The sequence below is a fragment of the Ambystoma mexicanum genome, chromosome 12, assembly GCF_040938575.1.
Source record: "Ambystoma mexicanum isolate Mex_15411 chromosome 12, UKY_AmexF1_1, whole genome shotgun sequence".
NCBI classification, from domain to species: Eukaryota; Metazoa; Chordata; class Amphibia; order Caudata; family Ambystomatidae; genus Ambystoma; species Ambystoma mexicanum.
Genome location: NC_090936.1, coordinates 940,555,013 through 940,580,182, shown reverse-complemented (window position 1 = coordinate 940,580,182; position 25,170 = coordinate 940,555,013). Strand labels below are relative to the sequence as shown.

At 44.4% G+C, this 25,170-nt stretch overlaps 1 protein-coding gene and 1 long non-coding RNA gene across 2 annotated transcripts in view; both read right to left on the bottom strand.

Annotated features, from left to right (window-relative positions):
- Positions 1-20,488, bottom strand: part of LOC138514125 (dynein axonemal heavy chain 12-like) — a 124,146-nt gene extending 103,658 nt beyond the window's left edge. The window contains exons 1-2 of the mRNA XM_069629424.1: positions 20,282-20,488; positions 17,358-17,545 (exon numbers count right to left, since the gene is read on the bottom strand). The gene's annotated coding sequence lies outside the window, so the exon portion shown is untranslated. The remainder of the gene's footprint in view (positions 1-17,357; positions 17,546-20,281) is intronic.
- A 3,980-nt stretch (positions 20,489-24,468) lies between these two features.
- The window catches only part of LOC138513075 (uncharacterized), a 208,928-nt gene continuing 208,226 nt past the window's right edge, over positions 24,469-25,170 (bottom strand). The window contains exon 3 of the long non-coding RNA XR_011281689.1: positions 24,469-24,666. This is a non-coding gene — a long non-coding RNA (uncharacterized lncRNA). The remainder of the gene's footprint in view (positions 24,667-25,170) is intronic.

Genomic DNA, 25,170 nt, shown 5'->3' with positions numbered 1-25,170 from the left:
TGCAAGCAGGTGGCAGCACTCCAGTGTTCTGTGTTTTTTCACCACGTCTACTTTCCAGCTCCACAGTCTCTACTGGCTCCTGCTTCTCTTCTCCACGTCTCTCTGGACTTAATTTCGTGGAGGTTGCCTTGTAGTATCGGCGACCGCCCGTAAGCTCCTCAACGCCTTCTGGCATACGTTTGCCTGCAGTCTGCTTTTTCTTCCCTTTTTGGAAAGCCGTTTCGCTCCATGCACACCACTCCAGCCTTGTGGTTTGTCGTTCAACACCGAATGATAGCGTGATCCAGCCAGCGTCCCTTCATCCGTTGTTGGGCCGGTTGACATAGCGTGCTTCAGGTAGGTTTCTGTAACAAGTAGAGAATGGCTTGCCCCCTTGATCCTCATTATTCAGTTCCTCCTCCTGGTTACAGTACTTTCACACTTAGGAAAATAAAAGTATGTTTCTGATAACTTGGATGAGGATGTTTGTACAGTGTTCATGGTGATCTTGAAGGGCAAGTCAGTCCTTGATATCTTATATGCAGAACCTGGGCAGATAGTTTCAGTGTCTTCCTTGGGTCGGTCAGGGGAGGGATAACAGTATGCCACTAGGCCATGGGGAATGGCAGGAGCATTCGCAAATGAGAAAGGGGTATAGCATGGCTCATCCATTGATGCCATAAGACCCCCCCCCCCTTACAGGGTCGCTTTCCACCATGTGATCCTCCATTATATAGTGACCAGAGTCAGGACCCGGTATTGTCTGATGCCCTTAGCCACATGGGGAGAGGCCACTGTCGGGAAAGGAGTGATGATGCCTTCAGACTAATCACACAATGCAGTTTTAGAAAACGAAAATGTTTTATCTGCTGTTTTGAATTTTAGGTTGTTCAAATCAATGTTTTTACTGTATTTTGTTTTGTGGAAATTCACTTTTCTATAATCAGGTGAACATGAGGGTGCTGTATCCACTTGTGTAATGCATCCCCTTACGTTGGTATGTTAATGAGATTGGACGTTTGGCCCACTATTGCACTGCATTCATTCTTCACAAAGGTGATGCACCACCATATGGTACCACTCTGGATATGTGGACTTTTGAGATCTACTGTTGCTATTGTAATGGGGAGATGAGGATGTTTCCCCAGCTATTGTACTGCATCCTGAATTCCCACAAATGATGCAGTGGTTTATGGTACAACTGGCTGCACTTGAGTTTGGGATGTTTTGCTCAAATCCAAAATCCACTAAGAGGAAATGGCAATGTGAAGCACATCCCTGTTTATTTCTTCTTGTCAGTGCTCATAAGAGTCATGTGCTCCACCCCACACAGTGAAGCTGTACGCATTCTCACCATGAGCATAACTTCAGTACACTTATTTGTGACACTTCCAAACGCTGAAACAATCTGTTAAGTGCATTCATCATAATAATAATAATAATAATAGGGATCTCGCATTTATATAGCGCTACAAACCCTCAGGCATCTGAGCGCTGCTTATTATTATCCACAGTGTGTGGTGCTCATTTATCGACCTCGGAAGGATGAAAGGCTGAGTTTGGCATTCACTTGATGCTGGCAGAATGACCAATGAAGAGCTATTTTGGCCACTTTAGCATCCAGCACAGAACAAAGTGAAATCTGTTGAGTAGATGATATTTGAAATGCACAGGAAACATGTATTTGTCAGAGTCCTGTATATTCATTTGAATACTGGTAAATATGTCTTGAGAAGCCAGTCTGCCAGCATCAGTGCAGAGTGTACAGTTGCGTCCTGAGCATTATTAGTGAAAATGCAAAAGGGGATTAGATCTTTAAGTAAAGTCTTCACTGCACAAAATGTATAGGCAAGCAATGGATGTATTTTATGTTTGCAAACAGCGCGTACAGATTGTATTCCTGTAGTGGCAGGGCTAAGTAAATATAAGTATCACATGTCGGCCGAACACCTGTGTTTGCATTGACCTCCAGCAGCAAAATTCTTAAATGGTCAGGGACCTTCTCAGGACAGAAACCCTTGCATTCCAAATAGATGGGTGCCATGAATGCAGGCCTTACATGTGCTGTAGTAGACTAGACTCATCCGTTGTGCCCCAAACAATTCAACATTTGATAACCTTCATTATCACAAAAGGAAGGATTCTCTCTTTTCCATTATTAATACAATCTCATCGTGCTCTGTATTAAAATAAATACTCATTACAAGGGACCTCCACTGGCCCTTCCATTCCATTCATAACATTTTAGAACAAAAGTGCCACTCACTGCATATAGCAACTAACATTAAAAGGACAGTGCTCATCAGCCAGTGTGCATTTGAAACCAGATTGTACATAGCCTCGCCCACTTCTGTTCATCAGGCAGCTTGTTCGAACATGTACGTCCCATTATCACAAACACAACTTTTAATGAAGCACTCAATGCTTTCAGGTTTTATTAAATGGAAAATGGAAAACCAGACATGTCTGGTTGATAGCGTCAGGACACTGTTATTGAAGCAACCGTCTCTTCTTTAATGCCATTCGTCTTGAATGTTTCTAGCAAGGTTGCATTTTCCTGTTCCTCAAGAGTTGAGCTAAGTAGTATTTTTCGTTGGGGCCAGAGACATGTATTCACATTGCCTCGGATAGGCTATGTATGATATGACATTTATAACACGCCTATGCACAAGTGTTTTAAGGCGCGACAGCCGACAGTCAAAGACGACTCATGGCCCTTTAGTGCACTAAGCGGTTGGACCATTGTTGGAGGGCTGTTTCCTCAGAAATAACTCCCGGTCAACATTTCATTTTAGTGCTGACATTTGAGTACAGCAGTCCCCACAGAATTTTTCGTAACTGCAATTTTAGATGAAGTGCGACAGCGACACAATTTCATACTTTCATCGTTGATCATCTAATCTTTCTGAAATGTATAACACCATTTGGATTTTGCTATTCTGTACTAAAATGGCAACCTGTAGGCTGCACACTTGGAACATGTTTGGTCAATTTAATTAGCACCTCTTTGTTTTGCAATTCACCTGCAGGAGTCGAAACTGTTTCCAGTGACGGTCTGTCTGTCTCCTGAACTCTTCTCGGGAACAATTGACTGTTCACTTTTGTGGTTAGCAACACGTGACCTATACTTCCGCTTGAATACAAGTGCATGGAAGCACTCAGGCACAGTGCTTGCTAGCTAGCTATGTTTCAACTGTCTATGGGCAAGTAGGGAAGGAGGAAGTGGCCAAAGCATGCATATACAGTCTCTGGCTCTCTTGTGAATAGCTTTAAACATTGTTTCCCTTCTATGGCTTTATTTCAGTTTATTATAATACTAACATACACTCAGGGAACCATTCCAAGTTCAATTATTGCTAAGTCAAATGTGTGTTGTCAAAATCCCCATCAGGTCAGCGTGTCTGTCCACCTTAGAGGTGCATCACTCCCTGGAGTCAGGCCTGCCACATGTCTTCCCCATAGACCAATCACACATCCTTAATGGGGCACCAAGGAAGGTGTTAGGTGACCTTTCATGTATGGGGTGTCACATCACGTTACACACACACTTGAAAGTGTCTGGCAAGAATGCCAGCAGGACATTTACTGAAGTTAAGGAGGCGTTGAGAGGTCATGTTGGATTTCCTCATCCACAGCCAAGAAATGTTTTGAGTGCACATTGTGCAGGGAGTAATTATACTAGTGGGACACATGGGCGGTGGGGGAGCGACCAGAGCAGAGGCGATACACTTGAAAACGGAGTCATTTATTGATTTTTGGAACTTCCTATACGCTAATCACTAGATGAGTCTCGTACTTTGCATGGTGGTACATTTGGGCATACCAGCATTTTTACTTGCTGCCAATGCTTCCAGAGACAAAAGAAATCATTAAGAAACATTAGCGGCCATGGTGGGGTATAGTACTGCAGGTATGCAGTCCCCCTAATCAATATATCTGGTAGGTAAATGACAGAATCACAACAGTCAGAAAAGAAAACTTTGTATACCTCCATTTCTGAATGACAATCCTGCATTGCTGTGTTCATTCACAAAATGTAAAGGCACATTTTGTGAATGAGAACATAGTGCAGATACATGTTAAGTAACACAATAGGTACTCTATAGGCCTCATTACGAGGCAGGCGCTCCCGTAATGTAGGGTGCCGGTACGGGACCGGCAGCGTTCATTATGGGATGCCTGTTTACGAGGTCCCCTAGCGGGACCCGGAACGCACGTCTGGTAAAACCAGATCTCGTATCGGGGTCCCGCGAGGGGACCAAGAAGCTGATAATGGGCCCTTTATTAGCGTGCCCGTTATTAGCTCCATCCTCATTCCCATTGAGCCCTATGGGGGCTCAAATGGGAATGGGGAATGGTTTTGTGCATGAGGAATTACCGGGTCCTCCAATGTCGGAATGACCCGGTAATTCCTCATTCATGGAACCCCATATGGAGACAGCTTAAGGGCATGGCTACCTCCATACTCGTAATGAGGCCCTATACCTTTCTGATATATTTCTTACGCAATGACGCTTACTAAACAATTGGTAGCTCCTTTACTTAAAATGAAACCCAATGTTGCATGAATGCAATATTACAAATGATTAAACATACATATGGAGTGAGGACATTAAGTAATTAATATAATGTATTAATCATTGTTTATTGTGACATAAGTTGATATTCCATGATGGCCACCACTTATATGTAAGTTGCTGTTCCAGATTTGGGCAGAACAGCATGGGATGCAGCAACAACAGTAAATGGGGTGTGAGCTGTATGCAGCTGATTACATGGCAGCAAAGGGAACATCATGTGTCAGCCAAGACTAGCAATGTCAATGCCAATTACTTTAGGTTGCTCATGTGTGGTGTTAATCCCGCCTGAGTTCAAGAAAGTCCATTTTTATTCAGCAGTGCATGACTCGCACTCCAGCAATAACTAGTTACTGTTACCTTGCTCAGTGTTCTCCTTGGTGCAACACTGCTTCTTATCTTTTCAAGACTAATCCATGCTACTTAATAGATTTGACATGCCAGATATTAAAACGTGAGATACCTATGAATGTTTGCGATACGTGCCTTTTCTAAATTAGTCTTTAGGTCCTCATTGTGTGCTGAGATAGTAGTTAGTCTTTCTGAATTGAGGTCTCAGTTGATAGTGTGTCAATAAGTGTTTGCAGGCAGATTGAGTACATCAAAGGAGGAGGTGATTGTTTGTCACACCACTAATTGTCTGTGCAGGTTGGAGCGGTCACTCAGGAAAAGAGATGAGATATGATGGCAGAGGTGATACTGGTACTGTTGCAGACATTAAAATGGGCATGCAGGAAAATTGCATTCGGTTGCGGACACATGTCGGCTGTTCAACCATAACACAATCTCTGAAGATAGATGAATAGGTATTGTATTTTTGAAGCATAGTGGGGATAAGAGAACTGTTATTGCACTTGTGTTTAATAGCATTTTGAATATTTCATGCTTTTTGTTTTACTTACTTATTTTGAAAGTCCACCATGGAGAGTGAAATGATGTAGCAGGGAGCCCAGAGCCTGTCGATACTCACATTCTCCACTGTCTTGCAGACCAGCGGGTTTAGCAGGGCAGGTGTTGATGTGATTATATAGAAGCACCATGCTTGAGACAAAGAAGTGGGAGTGGGGTCCTGCTTGTATGATATAAAGGGCGGAGGTGGGTGTAGATGTGCAGCAAAGCTCTGACGGGATCTACAGAACTGGCTGGATTATTTTGGTGGCGTTTTAAACCAGGCAAAAGGAGCACAGTGGATGGAGCTGAGCAGCCGTGATGACAGACGGTATTGAGAGCCTGTTTGTGATCTCTGAGGTGCTAGATCCTCGGAGAAGTTAGTTTGAGGTTTAGGACTTGTTTGGAATGTAGGTTTGTGTTTAGGTCAGAGTAATGAGCAGTGGAAAGATCACAGATACATTAAGGGAGTGCAGTTGAGAGCACTCTTCCCTTTCGAACTGATGTTGTGTAATTCTCTATATATTACTGGTAGAGAGTTGATTTATTAGGTGAATGCTCAACCTCCCATTTTATTTGGTTGTTTCACTTTACCCCGTGTTAGTGACTGACACATTTCTTATCCGGCTGTGGCAGATACAATCTGCGCTATGTTCTCATGTGCTCCATATATTTTATTGATTGATCCGCTAACTAAAGCCCAGTTTCTCTAAAGAAAAAGGCACACCGTCACCACGTTATTTTTCACTGCTACCAGCCACACTGGATACAGTACAAACGCAAAACAGGGAAAGAGGCAGGAATCAGATGGGGATAACCTATAATCCTGTCTTAAACTACATTACCAAGGCGGTGGGAGTTACTACTGGAGACAAGAGGGAAAAGTCAAAGAATAACAAATATAGCATTCTGGAGAGGAAGACGAAAATCAGTAGAGGTGGAATGTGGAAGGGAGATCCAAAGCACTGAAAGTGGATCCAAAAGAAAAATGAATCAGTGGCGCTCTAGTACACTCTGGTACAAATTGTCTTAACAAGAAAAATACTACCCAACATAATATTGTAAAATAAGAGCGGAAGATGTATTTTCAAGAATAAGAAGAAAATAAGGTTTGCACATTTTAAATTGAGGATCCATGCATCTGGCATTACAGCAGCTTAACATGTAGTTCCTACCATAAATACAAAAACATTCCCAAACAATGGCTAATGGATAAATCTATTAGATGATAAGGGGGAACCTTCAGCCACTCTCTCCTGGTTGTTGGAATGTTGAATACAGTACAGAGCACAGACACAAAACACCCTAAAGCTTGCCTGCTCAGCCAATTGGAAAGCCTGTGTAATATTAATAAAGCACAAGTATCAGCCACAGATGTCAAGCTTGGTAAGGGAGAGGTCCGGATGCCCAGTTATACATTGCTCAATCTTTTTAAAGAACACAAAGCTACCCTGTTGGAGGAAACACAAGACCAACAACATAATTACTGTCTAAAAATGGAACTAGAAAATAATGTCAACATTGCAACTCAAAGGGAAACCATGAGGAATATTTTGTACAGCCCCAGTCCCCTATAGATTTGGTATAGAGACTAACACAAGCTTTGAGCAAATCCCCCAAAAAGTAGTATAACTTCCAGTTCTAAGGAGTACTTAGAAGAAAAGAAGGTATTGCAAAAGCAAGTATTAATATTGCAAATAATAAACATTAAAAGAAAAAGAATGAGAAAACATTATTAAAACAAATATTTGAGAACTAAAGATAACTAAGGATAAAGTTCATGTTATTCAACTGATGATATTCCTATACCAATAATGTTTACAAGCCAATAGTAATTTCAATAAGCTTTATAATCAGTACATTGAAACAAAAACACAAGTGTTAAATGTATGGATGAGCTATGTTCTAGAAAAATAGGCTTTGGGTGTGTGGAAACAAGGAAGGGCTTTAGGTGAAATAGGGTTAATCAAACATTGTGACAAAATGAGGGAATGTGTCCCTTCTCCGCAAGGGGGACATCTCCCTGTGAGGCTAGGGAACTAGCCCACTTAGCAACACCCTCCCGAGGGGTCGAGACAAGTGGAATCTCTGTATTTGGGCTTGTTATATGCTTTACTCCCACCTGGGATGCCCTTTACCCGTAATCCTATAATAACCTCCTCTGGTAACCCTTGAATGACAGTGACCTTCAAGGCAACTAGGTCTCCCTTTTCTTCCAAAGTGAGTGGGAACTTGGGGTACACTACTGCATCTCCATGAATGCAAGTTAATTTGTACTGCCTCCTCCGTGTCAATGATAACAGGGAAAATTAGATCTGGGTGAATAGTGGTCGGTCGGCTATCAGAATGAATCAGGGCAATAACCAGAGATTTTCAGGTCTCTGACCAGCTCACAAATTTAGAAGAAGTGGCTGTTCCAAAATAAAATGTCAGCTTCCACAAGATGTACCTCACTCGAGTCTTCCCAGCCCCTCAATTCTTATGCCTCCATCCACCCTATTTTCATAGGTTCTTCGGGTAGATTTTTGGGACAATTATGGTTGCAGTGACCCTTTTCTCAACAGGAGAAACAGGTGGCGACCATGGGATGCACGAGTTTGATTTTACTACTAGCCTCTTTTAATAGCCCCCAAGGCTTAGAGGCAAGGAAGGATACAAGTTTCATGGTAAATGCCTCTTTCTTCTTAAGGAGGAAAGAAAGAAGACTCTCTTGCTTTTTGGCCATAGTAGGTGGAAGGTGCCTAACAGAAGGGTTAATGTCTCTTCTGACTTCAAGGGTTCTCCTCGGAAGTTGCCAAAAAACTTGAACACCTTAAGGTAGGTCTGCGCAGTGTGTATGTCCATTCCCAGGTAGGGTTGGTGTTGCTGTAAGACATCTCTCTGGAGTATATGTTCAGGACTTCGGGTAACGTCTTTTTCTATAGACACTGGTTGATCAGATTTTGGTTTCTTCCAGCTAAATCCATATGCGTTTCTGTTGGGAGTAGTTGTTTGTTTCAGAGTTTCCTCTAAAACAAGGACTTTGTTTGTCCAGCTTTCCAGAGGAAGGCTGTCTTAATCTCATTAAATGGGGTAGTCCCACTGCCGTTGATCGTTTGATAAAATAATTGTAATTTTCTCAACAGTAAAGGGGTTAAGTAGCAGGCTTTAATGGGATCCTACCAGTGAAATTGGGTTGCTAGTCATTTCAAATTTACAAATGAGGCACCCACCTGTTTTCTCCTATTGCTAGGGTTATAGTACTGTGTGACGGAGGGCACAGCTACCAGGGCTACCTCCTAACTGGTCTAGACTCTCCTGATGATGTTCCTAGGTTTAGGTAAGAAAACTTCCGGCTTGGTCTGACTCTATCTCGGGTCAACCAGATCCCACCTTGACCCCACTTGTGGTAAATCAGACATAGGAGATGGACAAGATGACATGTTTCCAGGGGGTTTATTAAAGATAAGAAACCCTGAACTAGCCCCATGTCTACAATGAGGTTCCTTACCTCAAGCAAAATAACAAGCAAATGCTTGCCAAGATGTCTCATATAACGTCTGAAACCTATTCTATTATATGCAAACCCTAACACTAAAATGTAAACAATATATAATAATCCTCAATAAATTACATTCATGATACCTATGGCTCAGGGTAGCTGGTTTCTGACCTCCACCCAGTTCTCTTTTTGATTCTCCTCTTTAACTCAGGTGCTGGCCTGTTAACAAAAACATTTCACCACTGTTCTTGTTCCTGAATAAGAGGTGGATCGGGGTTCCCACAAAAAAAGTCCCATTAATTTCTAAAACTCTCATGCACCTAGCACTGATATGTATTCGTCATTTCTCTTAGCTTGCTCCTCAAGTAAGTCTCTAGTTCTGGTGAATACAATGCTTTACTCAGTTCATCACTTACAGTTCTGTTTGAACTATCCAGCCCATCAGGCCTCTGGCTTTCTGGTTTCCTTTATCCCCCTGGAGCTGTTTTGTCAGTTTCCAAGAGGCTTGTTGGTCTTTGTATAAGGGGTCTCTTATGCACTCTGCTCCCACCTGGGATGTCCTTACTCTTCCCACTTCTTAGGTCTCATTGATCTCTAAGTTTTCCACTTCCTGGGATATTTGTGCTTATAACCCCCATTGTTGTTGTTTTTAGTTTGGCCCCTCTTAGGCCTTTTATGGTATCAGGCCTGTGTGGACTTCATCATTGTCTTTCAATTCCCCATCAGTTATTCTAATTCTGAGGCCCTGATGGGTCTTTTGATTTTTCTAGGTTCTCCCCTTCCTGGCTGGGGTGCTCGCACTTCTAACCCCCTCTCAGGTTTTTAGCAGCTTGGCCTCTCATAGGTCATTCACGGTATTAGCAGACCGAATTGGCATTCCTGCACCCTCCACCCACTTCCAGTCTCCAGCCATGTAACTGTTTCCTTGCGGCAGGGCAATGTGGGCACGGTGGCATCTCCTCTGGTGGCAGAACCATGAATCTGACATCCATGCTGTCCGGTTTATGCTGATGGTTACTCTGGTCAGTCAGGTACAGTCTTCAGCATCTGCTTTCCTGTATCTCGGGATGCCACACATGGAGCGGTTTCTTCCTTGTTCCTCTCTGCAGGTCTCTAGTTTTACCGTCTCTCACCTGGGCTCAGGAGTGTTCTGCAGGGGCTCCACCCACCACACCTTCAATGTGTTCCTGCCTCCAGGTGGCGGTGAGGAATAATGTCCCTCCTTGGTGCTCCAACAAAGTCATATGTTCTCCTGCCAGGGATCGGCTCTGCCTTTTACCGCTTGGGCCCCAAACCTTTTTTGTTACTGCTTGCTGTGTGAGAGCAAACAGTATTGGTCCTGGGCTTCAGGTAGGGGCTTCACACAAACAAAGTTAGAAACTGTGCCAATATTACTACATGTATACAGGAAATATAGGCCCTAAGGAGGGGTCACAGTCCTTAAAATCCCACTTGCCCTCTCCCCTCTGGAGTATATTGCATAGCAGGCTTATCTCCCTAGTGTCAGAAGGAGTGGGTCCCCCTTGGGGAGAAGGGACAAATTCCCATGATTTGTCACAAGAGACAAGGGACTTGCACTCCTCTACCTACCTCTCATCATTTACAATCATTGGGATGGACCTGTACCCCATAACTATTGAAAATGATCTCCTGATTCTCTTATCCACTGACCAACCACCAAAGCACACCCTCCATTCTTTACATCTGCTAGCCAGCATGTGCATCCTCTTGCTTCCGCTCTATCTCCTTTCAGGCCCTCATCAATGGAAGTCCCTACTTTATCTCATAAAACACACTTATACTCTTCACTCCTCCAAATTTGCACCAACTCTCCAACTCTTTAAAGAAGAATGGTTACCCTCTACTTGTTCTCACATTACTCCCCCTCCCTGACTAACCTCAATATAAATTCATGATATACTGCAACTGAAAAATGTTGAACTAAAAGAACACAAATTTACTGTGGTCAATGCACTCGCATAGAATCGCACATGCCACACTGTCCCAAATCAGCTCAAAGTTACACAATGAGGCCAATCGGAGTTTAACACTTTGCAGCTAATAAGTAGTTCAATTGTTGCTGATCTTAAATCGGTAGCTATTGGCAGTACACATAACTGGGGCACGCCCTTGTTCATTAGGAGCAACTGTGACATTATGAACAGAAAAGCCCTTTTCACTTTCGGAGAGGCCTCCAGTCATAATGTCTTCCCTTGTTCATACCTCCAATCAAAGCTAGCTGAAAGGAAAACCTGCTGATACATAAGACCCAATAACTTAAACCCATTCAAACCTCCTAAACTACTCTGACTGACACTTTCTTGTCAACTTCATCCCCCTGTGATGAATCAACTTCCAGGTAACCAGTGTCGCAGGGATGAATATCGGTTTCTAAACCATCAATCAGCTCCACACCTCTAGTACACCAGAAGGGATCTGAACAGATTGGAAACACAAGTCAATTATGCATTCCCTTCTCAGAATTTGGTAACGTGAATGGAACAGCAGGCTTATCGCCGAAAGGTTGTGGATCATTGGTTAGTTGCAACACTGCGTAAATACAATTATTATACAATGATAAAAGGGACTCTCGAGTCAAGGTTGTTTACAAATATCTACTTTATTATTATCACAACAGACAATTCAAGCACACTATGAAATACAACCCACCCTGTAAAGGATGCACGCTGGATACTGACAGGAGAGCAGTCGGTATTGTAAATAATCACAACAGTTCAAGGATACTTGGTTTCAGCACAAAGGGAGCAATGGGTCTTAAAATGTCTCTAGTGGTCTTCGGAGAAGGACCAGGGGGGGAGGAACCACAATGTACCTTGTGCTTGTAGGTGCTCTTGGTGCTCAACAGGGTTCAGTCAGTTTCAGGGTGCTTTGCAGCTTCTGCGACAGAGTTTAAGACAGGAGACAGCTGCAGGTATCAGGCAGCAGACAGTTCGGTGAGAGAAGCTGGACATACGGCTGCAGGCTGGCCTACACATCATCTTGGGGTCAGGAATTATTGTCTCAGTGCTGGTCCGTGGCTCTGAAACACTGGTAGAGGTGCCTTGGGTGGCTTTAGCAACTGCTATGTAAAAACAGTCAGCTGTGCAGTCAGTTGCAGCTCAAGGGGCTCGACTGGCTCGGAAATGTCCTTTAAGGCAGATGTCGGTAGATGCTTGTCGATGCACTCCTCCTAGCTTCTTCACTGTTCTTGTGTCATCTTTTAGGGCGGAAGGCCTACAATAAGGGGAGTGTTGCAGACCGCTGCCTTGTTCTTGGTTTGGTTCAGAGACTCTTTGGCACTTCCCACCTGGGAATCTTGCTGCAGAGCTTAGCAGGATATCCTGTGTGCTGGCTGGGTACCGGTTCTGCAGCTGCTGAAGGATCTTCTAGATTTAGTATCGCCCTCTGTTCCCTGGGAGATGTTTAGGGGAGGGATCATGCTTCCCTCTTGGAGGTCCTGGCCTTCCTTCACTAGCAGAAGATGTAAGGAAGAGTGTACCTTCAGCCAGGGTCCAATGATGAGTTCTTCTTTCTCCTTCTGTGGAAGCCTTCGCGTGATCTGCCAAAAGAGCGGCTCAGCACTCTTTTAAAGCTAAATAAACCACAGGGATTGGTGTAGGCTAAGCCTACTTTAATTAACCAATCTTGGGTCCCCACCAACAATCTCCTGCATGCGTGATGTTATAACCAGAGTGTTTTGCAACAGGAAAGGTAGAGGGGTGAAAATATGTCAAACTAAGCCCCACCCATCTTCCTGTTTGTTTTGGATCAAAGGGTATCTGTGGTTAATGACGCTCTCTGTGGTACCTGAATAAAGCAGCAGATCTCCCTTGAGGCTGCAGTGAGACCAGACTTTTGGCTCTGCCAAACCACATTCTTATGCCTTATGAATGGGGCCACCTGCGAGGATGACTACTGTACCCACACAGTCCCAGACATGACACGATACAGTGTGTGGGAGCTGGCTTCAGGTTGACACAGTGCAAATGAAATGGGTGTTGGGGTTTCCTGTCGCCTTTGTTAGCCTCTGCAGCCAGGCATATTTGGGCCTGTTTGAATTAAACTCTGATTAGTATGCAAATGCTTCCCCCAGCTATGGGGTAGAACAATAGGGCAGGGCGGATCCATGGATCCTTTGGTAGTTAATTGGTTGGCCATGACATGGGGAAGGTTTGGCCCTCTGCCTTCTGAGATGAGATGGTGTACTCCTGGACGTCATATCCCAACAAAATATGACAGAGGGGGGAAGCACCTGTAGGATGTGTCCACCCAGAGTACACATGTCTATGTATATGTCATGCGGTGAGCCTAGGAAAATGTGTGCGGATTAGCCTCACACGTTTTCGGGAGTCTGAACTACAATCTACCATCATACAATTTCATTTAAAACTTCCAAAAAGCCCAGGCGAATGCACACCCACCGTGAGGATGCTCGAATTCCTCCCTCCTGACCTCCCAATGAAGCAGTGCATCTTAGATAGGACAGCACACTCAGTCTTTCACAGTTCTTGATCTGCCCAATGAGATTCTCTGGAGAAAGGGATGTCATCACTCTAACTCCACAATCTGTTACATTCTCCATGAACACATCATTCAATGTAATCAATCAGCATCACTTAAAGAGTCTCCCTCCACGGGGCCTGTACACCAAGGGCTTCGTAACCTCTCCTGTGCATCACTGACAGTTAACTGCCTCTCCTCAAGCTAGAAGTATGCACCCTTTTTAGCTTTACAAACATACAAAAATGGCCATGTTTTAACTAGCTCCTGCTTCCGTAAGGGTGCTTTCATTGATGCGTTTATGCCTTCTTTGGTTGTTCTGCTGCCTGTTCTGTTTGCATCTACATCATGTGTAGTGATATCTATAAATTGCATTGAAATCAATGGTCATGTTATGCCTCCCTTTCTTCTTTTTGTCGCACAGTGTTCATGTTTTGTTTTATTTTTATATCGTCGTGTTTTAGAAATGTTAATAACGGTTTAATAAATTAAAACAATTATTCATGTGTTACTTCAGCAATTTTCGCATTCCAATTGCTGGGAAAGATGTTATCAAATCTGTAGACTGCACTTATCATAAAAATATTTATAAATGGCATAACAACTTTAAAATCACAGAGCAACAGCATACCCGATTTGCCACTTACTATGATAGAATCGCTTACATGTGTCTAGGGATATTGCTGGGCTCCCACTGCTCTCTAGTGAATTGTTTTTGAACACATATCCAGAAACCCTAGTATTTGAGTGAACATTCTTACTTCTCTTACACGTTCCTGTCAGAATGTTATTCTTCTATACACCAGTAAGATAGCACTTCGAGCTAAGCACTTGCCGCTGACATTTCTGTGACACATGCAGACGTAGGTTTGAAGGCTGACATGGCAGACTCTACCTCTTTCTGGGGTGGTTAAATTGGTACGCTTGAGCTGGGTAACAATGGGAACGTTTGTCAAGCACCACGATGCAGTTCAGTTTGTGGGGTGCTTTCTATAAAGGGTCAATATTGCTTACAAAACAGCATACATGCTCAGAAATATTAACCATGCTCTTACCTACAAACCCAAACATTGTCACATCTTGTAGAATTTCGCATTACAAAAGTTCCAAAATGTCATTCGGTTTATGGAAATCGGTGATTTGATTGGATATTCTGCCCTTGCTGTGGTGCTGTGTCTTAACTATTGTCTAAATCATTAGAATCTTGCTAGCATGTGTGATATTGCTTGGGAATACAATCATCTTCACAAAAGAGGAAACGGGCCTGTTGGCATATTGCCAAAACAAAGAATTGTCTTGATTATATAATGATTAGATTAAATTAAGTTAAGTGTTTATAAAAAGAATGTATGTCAGAAAGAATATAGATTAAATGTGTCCAACAGTTCATGTGTTACCATCAGTTAAAATGTGAAATCATATGTAATTCCGACATGTGTGCCCGCCCGACTATCATAAAACCTTTACACATACGAGTTTTCATTAAAAGCTTTGCAATGTGACTTGAATGTGGATTCGTCATTGCTAATTAGTATTTTCAGTTTAGCACATTCACTTTCAGACATATTGCTGTTTGCACATGGTAATTTGGGTAAACAGATAGCATCCACAGCTGCTCCAATTAACGCTGCTAATCAAAACTGAATTCAGGTAATTAGACACATTTATGCAGAAAGTCTATAATTTGGGGTAAAGAGCTAGCTTCTTCAGGGATGTTCACAAAGCGCGAGACCCTTTCTTTAAAGGAGATGGGAAACAGGAATACTATCTCCCATAAAATATACATACTCCTATTAGCACAGCATACCATTCAGTTTCTAGCATTTAATTGATCTGACTTTTAACAAGCAATCTATTACATGTGATGCGAATTGCATCTGTTTCGGCAGGTTAAGAACCTTTTTTTAAGTTCTTGGAAAGCTGCCCACCTTTACAAACTCAAGAATAGTCCCAAATCTGCAAATATGTTGGCAAATAACTGAACTTACTAATAAAATGACCACCCGGACATGTTTTAGCTAAATAAGGTCCTCCGTAAAATAAATAAATAAAAGTATTGGTAATGTATTGCAAACTATATTTATAATACATGTAAAAAAAAAGAGGGGTGAGGCGCGCACTCCAATTCCTGGCCAATATACTACCTGAAAAAAGAAAAAGAATAAATGGGTTAAATCCCAAAGTGTCCAATTCACTGGGTTAGATCCCAATTGTTGCAAAAATATTCACAGGGTTAGATCCCTTATGCTGCATTGGTACTGCTGTTCTCCTCCTCCAAATATTCACATGGTTGGATCCCTTATTTTTGCAACAATAGGGATCTAACTGTGAACATTTTTGCAACAATTGTGATCTAAACCAGTGAATTGGACACTTTGGGATTTAACCCATTTCTTCTTTTTCTTTTTTCAGGTAGTATATTGGCCAGGAATTGGAGTGCGCCCTCACCCCTCTTTTTTTACATGTCATTTGTGAAGATCCGGACTCCAGAGGCTGCAGCACCGGGGACATGTTTCCCTATAGTGGAGAATCATAGTAATGGTCCCCGCCCATCCCCCTGCTAAGGGTAAGATGTGTGCTCCTGGAGGGGAGTCTTTCCTTGGTCACCTGAATTGAACAAATGATTTCACTACAGCTCCCATAATTCTTAGAGACTGCATTATCAATTTAATTAGATTCACCTGAAGTGAAAGGCAACACAGCCTCCCTGAAGAGTGTTCGGACCCGAAAGCACTAGGAGGAGGAGAACAGCAGTACAAATGCAGCATAAGGGATCCAACCCTGTGAATATTTGGAGGAGGAGAACAGCAGTACCAATGCAGCATAAGGGATCCAACCCTGTGAATATTTGGAGGAGGAGAACAGCACTACCAATGCAGCATAAGGGATCTATCCCTGTGAATATTTTTGCTAACAATAAGGATCTAAGTGAATTGGACACTTTGGGATTTAACCCATTTATTATTTTTCTTTTTTCAGGTAGTATATTGGCCAGGAATTGGAGTGTGCGCCTCACTCCTCTTTTTTTACATATATTTATAATACATAATGGCATCGGGATAACATGCCATGGTCATTAAATTAGTCCTTTCTCTATTTCGAGTATGATGATATGTAAGCAGGGGCTTTAACAGCTATTCTGATCTGCCTTCTAAGAGTGTATGTGCCTCATTATGAGTATGCCGGTCCGGTCACAACGTGCCGGTAAGCTACTGGCACTGTTTTTACCGGACCGGGATACTCTGAGTTCTGCGGGCAGGTGCTGTCTCTCCCGCCAGGTCTGACCTGGCGAGCGGCATGGCACCCGCTCGCAGACTTTGACGGAAGCACCGGCACAGTTATCAATGGAGCATGGGCTTTCATCCTCCCCATTCCCATATAGTCCTATGGGACTCAAATGGGAATGGGACTCCTATGGGACTCAAATGGGAATGGGGATTCATTTTTACCGGCACCTCGCATTGGGGAATTACCGGGACCACCGGGGCTGTAATGCTGCAGTTATTCCCCAAAGCCGGGCGCCGGTAAAAACACGACTCTAGTGGGAGTCGTGCCATTTTCACCGGCACGGCTACCGCTGGGGTCGTAACGAGGCCCTATCTATTTAAACAATGCACTTTGAAACATATTTAAAATGAAATAGACACTATCCTTAGCAAGAATATTTCATTAAAAGCCATCTTTTGTTTGAATTCATTATGGAGTAGGAGGAGCTTGAAAGCAGATATTACCAAAGAACTATCTTCTGCAAACCCAATACTGTTTATAACATTGTCAATGATGTTCTGGTTTTTCCAATTATTAAAACATTGGGTCAGTGCAATGACACTCTGCATTTACTAAAAGCCACCATTTGAAGGCCAGAAAACAGTAAACACTTCCTTCCACATTGGTACTTGAATCACACACTCACTCTTAGATCCGGTGCTCACCTTCTAGCTCATTATTTTCCAGTGGCTTGACTTGATTTGGGTGGGCACAGGGCATTTACAAGGGGCCTCTTGATTTTAAACTTCTCGCGCTTCGTTTTAATGGTAGTGGTGACTTTCAAAGGGCTGTGCAGGTCAGGATGATGAAATACCTTTGTCAATTTGAAGCTGGTCTTCCATAAATATTGAAGCTGATGTGGAAAAAAGACACAAAGGGGAATTATTGATTTTTTTTCTTTAACAAATGTGAAGATGGATCTATCGTTATCCTCCCCCGAGCCAATTCTCGCTCCCTTAATAAAACCAATATTAAGACAATTGATTTTTCTGCAAACTACCTCGCTATCTTTATGACATATATTGCAATATGTTTGATGTGTGGTTTATACACAACATTACGTTATCCCTTTATCTTAATATAATATTTGTCGAGGACATTCTGTACCACAGTTATTTAAAAAACAAATGCACTCGCTACATCTTACTAAATCCTCCAGATGTATTAAACAATAAACAAATACACACAGTTGTAAAATAAGTCAGTTCTTTACATCTTCAGATGGGTTGTTATATCATTGAGAGCTATTGGTCGTGTGCTGATAAACCTTTGCATAAAAGAATGCTGTCTTAAAAAATGAAAACAAAACATTATGTTTTGCTCTGTTCCTCAGAACTGGAGGTTCATTTCCAGAAATGGCTACATGTTGGCCCTATTGGTCTTCTGTTGATAAAGCTTTGCATAAAAGAATGCTGGTCCTAAAGTGCAGGGGCTCAATATTCTCCCAGCTAGACCAACATTCCGCGCAGGTTGTGGCAGTACTCTAGTGGCAGAGGTGTTGAGGCAAGTTTGGAGTTTCAGTGTGATGGGAAACACGGAACTTTGATTGGAATGACTGAATCTAAACAATGGGCATTGGGTAGAAATCTGCACCCCTAGGCTTTGTGATAAAACAGCGTGTCACGGGTGGACGCCCTTAATAAAGAGCTAGCAAGGAAGCATGGAGAAATTCATGGGCAGTGATACTGTCCTTTTACACATTGCAATACATATGTTTTCATGTTATTTTAGTCAAGCTTCACACTATGACATCACACTAATAACCGCAAAAGGGGACGGCACCCCCATCTTCCAGGGATGCTCAAGTTGTAAATGTATCTTTCCTGTCTTCAGGAAGTCACATCTAGCCGGGGGGTGTCCTCAGTTTGTCCATTTTTCTTGCCTTTGCTCGGAACTAAGTAGGGATTGGTACTCTCAACATGGGCATAACTGCGGCTTCTTCGTGTGTGTCTGTTCTGGTATGGAGTCCCTGAAGAGGGACTAGGCATCTTCGAAACACACTCGCTCCTTTCAGCTCCATGTTCAGGGAGTCCCCTCAGACTAACTGTAAAGCAGGCTTCTGTGGCCATGCGCACTCCCAGTGAGCATCACCGACCTTTACGCTTCCTTGATGCCAAAGAAACACCGAGAACGTTATCAGCCCTCAAGAAAAAGGCATGTCAAACCGGGCAGTCCCTTGTCCTGAAATGTCCTGCACGGAATCATTAAAGCATGTGGCATCGTGGAGACACGAGGAAAGGAAGCGCATTGCAGGACACCGAACAATATACCGCTTGAACTGGCAGACAATAAATGCACTTATGTGCGTGATTATTGTCATGTGTTTATCAGTTTATACTGTAAATACAATCTTTCATATAAAGCGTAGAGATCCTTTGTCTCATAGTCACGTGATCAAACTCTGGCCAAATTCCTGCACATCCTCTGCTTGGTGTTCTCCTATACATGCGGCCGAGCTGCCAGGACAAATACACCCCTTGCATCAACCAGTGAGGCACACTGGTCATACCTGGCACGTTGCCTCCCGGCGTGCCCCTGAATGCCCACAAGCAATGGAATCCATTCCCATTTAGGCACAGAATGAGTACTCTGGCCAAACCACTCAAAGTGTCTACCTCGTTCTGCCTGTCTCTTGCTCTCTCTCTTGCTCTCTTTTTCTCTAATTCACTAGCTCGCTTTATCTGTCTCTCTCTCTCCCTCTGCTTATACTTCATTTCAAATCGGGGTTAACATAGGTCCATGTCATTGAGATACCAATGCTCCCGTCCTAGGCCTGAGTTTTGCTAATCTATTCTCTTTAAGACCAACGAAATCAATCAAAATGATGCAGAACTACAACTTCCACGATGCAACAGTTTGTTGAATGGAAGCATAACTGAAAAAGGTGGGCCAACGTACATTTAGGATCTGTTCTCTGAAACAACCGAATAATGATGCGACAGGACAGACTGTTTATTAACAGATATATATATACTTTGTGTATGAATATAACGTACGTCCCAGTACCAATTGAATGCATGATAAATATGCAAAGTGCACCAAACGTATAGTTTATGTAATGCTGAGTAGCTAGCTATGAATTCTCATGCAGCAAACACATCACTGCAGAGTCTGAGGTCGTGTTGTGGAGAAGGAGAGTCACCGGGGATGCACCGGTGTTGGGAGGACATCCCACATGGTGGCTTTAATGTCAAACCAAGAGGACCCCACATAACCCCTTTCTGCGTGCATTATGCATGGCACTCAGTTGGTGTCACGGTCATGTTTCGCGGTTGCAAAATTGGCCACACACACGTAGAGTGCACGGGGATCAGTGTGGGTCTCCACCGCACGCAGTAGGCACAGCTAAGCGCGACTCACTCTGCGCAGAAGGACTCCCGGTGCCAATCGTGGCGTGTACGCGTCCCCATCAGTAACCGGCCATGCATGACTTAAGCGTGTTCACGCCTGTGTTGGTTACACATGAGCAAACATTCCTGACACATGTGCTGCATAGCAATTGTGCATTGATTCGTGCAGCGCCGGCGCCGTATTGTACAGGGAGCCGCAGCGTTCTTTACATTCGCGCACAGCATGACATGTCGCTCACCTCCTCGTCCACGGCTTCTGCGCCCCCATCCAGGAGCAGGTACCCGAGCAGGCACTAACGCTGGCAGCCGCCGTCCACAGCTATTCCGACGGCTCTGCCATGGGGACGGTGTCTGGGCGGATGCGTCCCGTCTCTGGGACCACCTCCTCGTTACTGATTCATGTTTCCTTTAAAGAAAAAAAAAGAGAGAGAGAGCGCGCCCGAGGCTTCACTTACAGCAGTACGGAGCTTGTCAAATGTACCTGCACCCCTTTCAGCGTAAACTCTAATGGCAATTTGGACTAAAATAGTTTGCTTAAAAAAAGACAAAGTACAAGATAAAACCACCATCTGCAGAAATCCACAGTCCCATGGCACCATTCACAACATGCCACTGTGCTTTATTGTTGAAATAACACATTGCAATTCTGCAACATGACCTGTTTGTTTGCATGATCTCCGAAGAGGAGCATTCATTGAAAAGCCAGGGCAATGCCAGTGGCACAGAGCATGTTACTGCAAGCGTGGGCACCACCTAGAATACACCATGGCATCGGCGTGTGCGTAATGTATGCGGTCTGAGGTTTTAAAGCATGGCATGTCAGTACTGTGAAAATGTGTACTGTGGCATTTCAAGATTCTGTTCTAAAAAGGCGACAGTTTCATGTTACTATATTCCAGCTGCTGGGATCCCCGTCATTGTGTCACTGCTGCACACTGTCACCTGCAAGTGTTGCACAAGGTACTCCTACACATATTATCAGGGGCAGTAACATGCGTTGTTCACCCCTCGGGGCTCGGGGCAGTATATCCAACATTTCCCCCCACCCCCCTTTAATTCCAGACTCTAGTTGAGGGGTGCCCGGGAGCTGGGTGCGTGTAGAAGGCACAGGAGCCGCAGCCAAGTGTGCACAGCGGCCGAGAAGACGCTGTGAAAGCATGGGCGGTATATTATCGGACAGAATCGGGCTTCCGAAAACCATCACGCTAACGTGTGTGTGCTAGCATCACAAAGCGCTTCTCTTCCACACCGAGCTATGCTCGTTCCCTCTCCTAAGTGCCTGCACCCTAACAAATGCATGGATTCGATTCGGCACTTAGAGAATGTTTCGGGGGCAGCAGCACTCTGACACCGTCTGAATAATCATGACTGGCCCGAATGAAAATAGACTTCCCGAGTGAAAGAGACAATTATCTCGGCAAACGTGTATGGAGAGCAATCGCAGCCACGGTTTCGGCAGCGATCTCTCTCTGTCTCCGCGCTCACAAGCCATAAAGGGGTGGGTCGGGCACACACACAGACACCCACACAAGCTGCACGCAGAAAGCACCACACAGCCAGCAGGTGCGTACAGTCTCTGCCCACGCTGAGTAATTGCACTTAAGAAGAAATCACACACTACACAGAGAGATTTCAACAGGCTGCACAGTCATTAAACAAACGTCCGAAATCAATAGCGTTTAAGCGATAACTAAGGCAGGCATAATGAACTGCACGACGCTCACCCGGGCACGCTCGCGGGACGGCACAGGAGCGCCGCGCATCGCAGGCCCCGCACCCCTCTTTAGTTTGATCTCACCTCTTGCAGGAGTTGGCGGAGGCTGGCGCTGGTGTCGTCCAGTCTGGGGGGGGTGCAGGCTGGCCTCGCCCCCCCCGTCCTTTCTCTGGAACGCCTTGGGCATGGCAGCCACGTCCGCGAGGCGTCTCGCGGAATCCCTCTGCCACTGAGGCAGTTGGGCGAAGGCTGAGCCGTGCTCCTGCTGCAGGAGGCGCATCGCACTGACGTGCGAAGAAGGATAATTACAAGGAGTGAGGGGAGGTGGGGGTCTGGGGGCGCTGAAGCCTTCACACACGACAAGGCGGGCTCTCGGGTTAGTGTTAGTATTAAAATTGGACAGACTCATTTAGCCTGTTTTTTTTGTTGTTTTTTTTTAAATTTTATTTCCGGAGGGGAGGCTTAAGCACTCCGACAGAGGTTAATCAAACTTTAATCTTTATTACAATGTCTGCAGCTTCAATCATAATGCACAATGTGCCCGTTCTGCATTGCTTGTGCATTGCTAACCTGCTCTTTATGCGAGTGCATTAAGAGGTCGAATTTCTACCTAACCTACAAATAGATCTCTTTCGACACATCTCTGGATACAATCCTACTGCAACCCAACTGCATCTTCGCGATAATCCTACCACACTCACTGCGCGCCTCCTCAACTGCATGCACTCTTCTCCCACCTTGGCTCGGCCTGTTAACTGCTACAAGTCACTCATCATAATGGGGACACCCTTTCCGTATCTGCGGCCTCTGGAAAAATCTGCAGACAATCGGTGGCCGTGAAGGAATAAAGGCGGGCGCGGCGGCTGCGACTCCAGGCTTTACCTAGTCTTAGTGAGGGAACATTTCTTGCTCGCCAGCAAGTGGCCTTATTCCCACAGAGAATAAGGTCCTCTTTCGACGGGGGGCAAAATCCATCGGGGGAAGGAGGTTTTCCAAAGGCCGCCGCCAGGACAGCCTGAGGAATGAAGACAAAGCAGTGCATCTGAACTGGAGGAATATTTCACTGACGTGCACCTATTGCCGGTCCGATAGCACAGCAAGTAGAGCGCTCGCTTTGACATCTGGGCACAGCCTTCTGACCCAGGTTCGAATCTTGGCAAAGCCAAATTCAGCCATTCATTCTTACGAGGTCGTTAAATGAGCACTACACAGAGTCGGGAACAAAGCAGCACTCAAATGCCTGAGGGTTAGTAGCGCTATACAAATGTTATTATTTATTTATTTTTAATTCGTGTTTTTATTTAGTCTGCACTGTTATACTGTGACCAAACCGACACGCAGGCTTTTTCAGAGCCCGGGGGTCAGCAGAAGGGTGGGTGAACTAATGGAGCAAGTTTAGACCAAAGCAAGCGCAGCACAAGAATACCCCAATATGATCTTTTTCAGTTAAGTCGAACGACAATGATGGCCTTTAATTGTATTTTAATATTATGCAAGAGCTCCCTAATCACACCATTGGCAGGATGCACTGATCGCTACTGGAACATCCCGTTGGCTCGTTGCAAGTGGTTTCTAAAGCATCAAGCTTAAAACAGGCGCTTTCATTATTCCTTGAACAAGTTACTGTATGGCCATCTGTATTAACATATAGACGAAATTCTGCTGGTCAATTGATAGGAAAAAAACAGCGGATACCACTTGGAAGCAATCCTAATAAAACCCGTGTATCATTAGAAACCAGTTGCAAGCTGCACCTGGAGTCAGACTTCAAGGATGCTAGCGAATATGTTAGGCTACCATGAATTAAAGGCAGTGCCAAGCCATCACGAGGAAAGCACCGGCAGGACGGCAGGCATGCATGAATAGACGCCGCCGTTGCCCGGACAGGCAACCGAGGAAGGGCTAAATGGCTCGGCTCCATTCCACTGTGCAGCAGTGTCCTTGGTAACCCAGGAGTTAAGTGGAATCCTTTCTCTGCAGAACCCATTCACCATGACAATGGATCGCCCCCTATCATAATCAAATTGGTGGCAAAACATTAATAATTTGTGATTTCCCGACTCGGCTTCTTCTCTTTATTATGTTTGGCGATCCGCCCCTTGCCACCTCCATCACTGTCACTTGAACTCTAATTAGTGGCATGGCAGGAAGGAGGGGGTCAGCACACAGGCCGCAGACACACACAGCACGGCCTCGCAGCGCAAAGGGGGTCTTTGAACATCGTCAGACCACATGCCAATGAAAAGCGTGAACACATTAAAGAGAAAGGGATTGTCGAGTAAACACGTTGCCCTTCGGTGAATTATCCAAACAATGTGCCTTTGTGCTCAAATTGATTGTAACTCCCTGCTCCAATACACACGACAATGCTCATGTAAATCGCACCCATATCAACATGAAACAATAGGAAACCCATACTCTCAGCCAGAAGAACATTTAACAGCAAATACAAGAGGCACATTCAAAATGATTGGGTATCGTGAATAAACACGCTTCAAATGACTTGCAAGCTAGAAGATACAGCACATGCGCCACCCAACTGCTAGCATTCAAGTGATCCATAGCAGGTCAATCCTGCAACAAACAGCTAGAGGGTGTCACAGTTATTTAGCACTTGGTAAGAAAACTGTTTTTTTATCACATTAAAAAATATCATCCAATTATTGCTGTATGTCAAGGGCAAATATGAACACAACAGACTCCTACCTTCAGTTGTCCAAGTTCTCCTCTTCTCAGTCCGTCGACGTAGCTCTGGAGCTCCACCAGTGCGGATGTCGGCGCAGCAGTGCTTGTGATCTTTGTGACAATGCCATCGTACTGCAGGCAAATCTTTCGATTAAACTTCTCCGATGGAGTGGCTAGTTCGTTGATGATGATATTAGTCAGCTGGTGGGTGCGATCAATCATCCGCTGCAGGGAAGGCAGACAATGAGATATCTAATCACTGCGACCAGAGAAGATAAAGTCTGTCCCTTTCTCCTACGTGTCACCGATTCGCCCCCTCCTGACCCTCTACACAGCCATCGACTGTCAAATTTAGACTCCGCGAGCTTGCGGCTTCTCTTTATCCTCGCCTCAGATCAGAACCTCCTGGTTATCAGGAAGACACGCGTCACCAGCTGTCTCAGAGCAAGGAGGCAATCAGGTGAATACCACTTATTATCTTTCATTGCTTTCCGGGGAGTGACAAGATTGATTCGAAACCAACAGCACATCCATAGCTCAGCGACAATTATTCGGGCTTCAAGTTCAGTCGGTGCGCATGTAAAGCGCTCAGCGGGACCATAACCCCCGACCCCTTTGCCGATGGCACTATGCATTAATTGTAAGGTACTTTGAGAAATGCTTCGTTTAGCGAACCATGTTTGCATAGAAATATTGGGTCTTCGGTAACAAGTCCCCCCTCCTCTTATT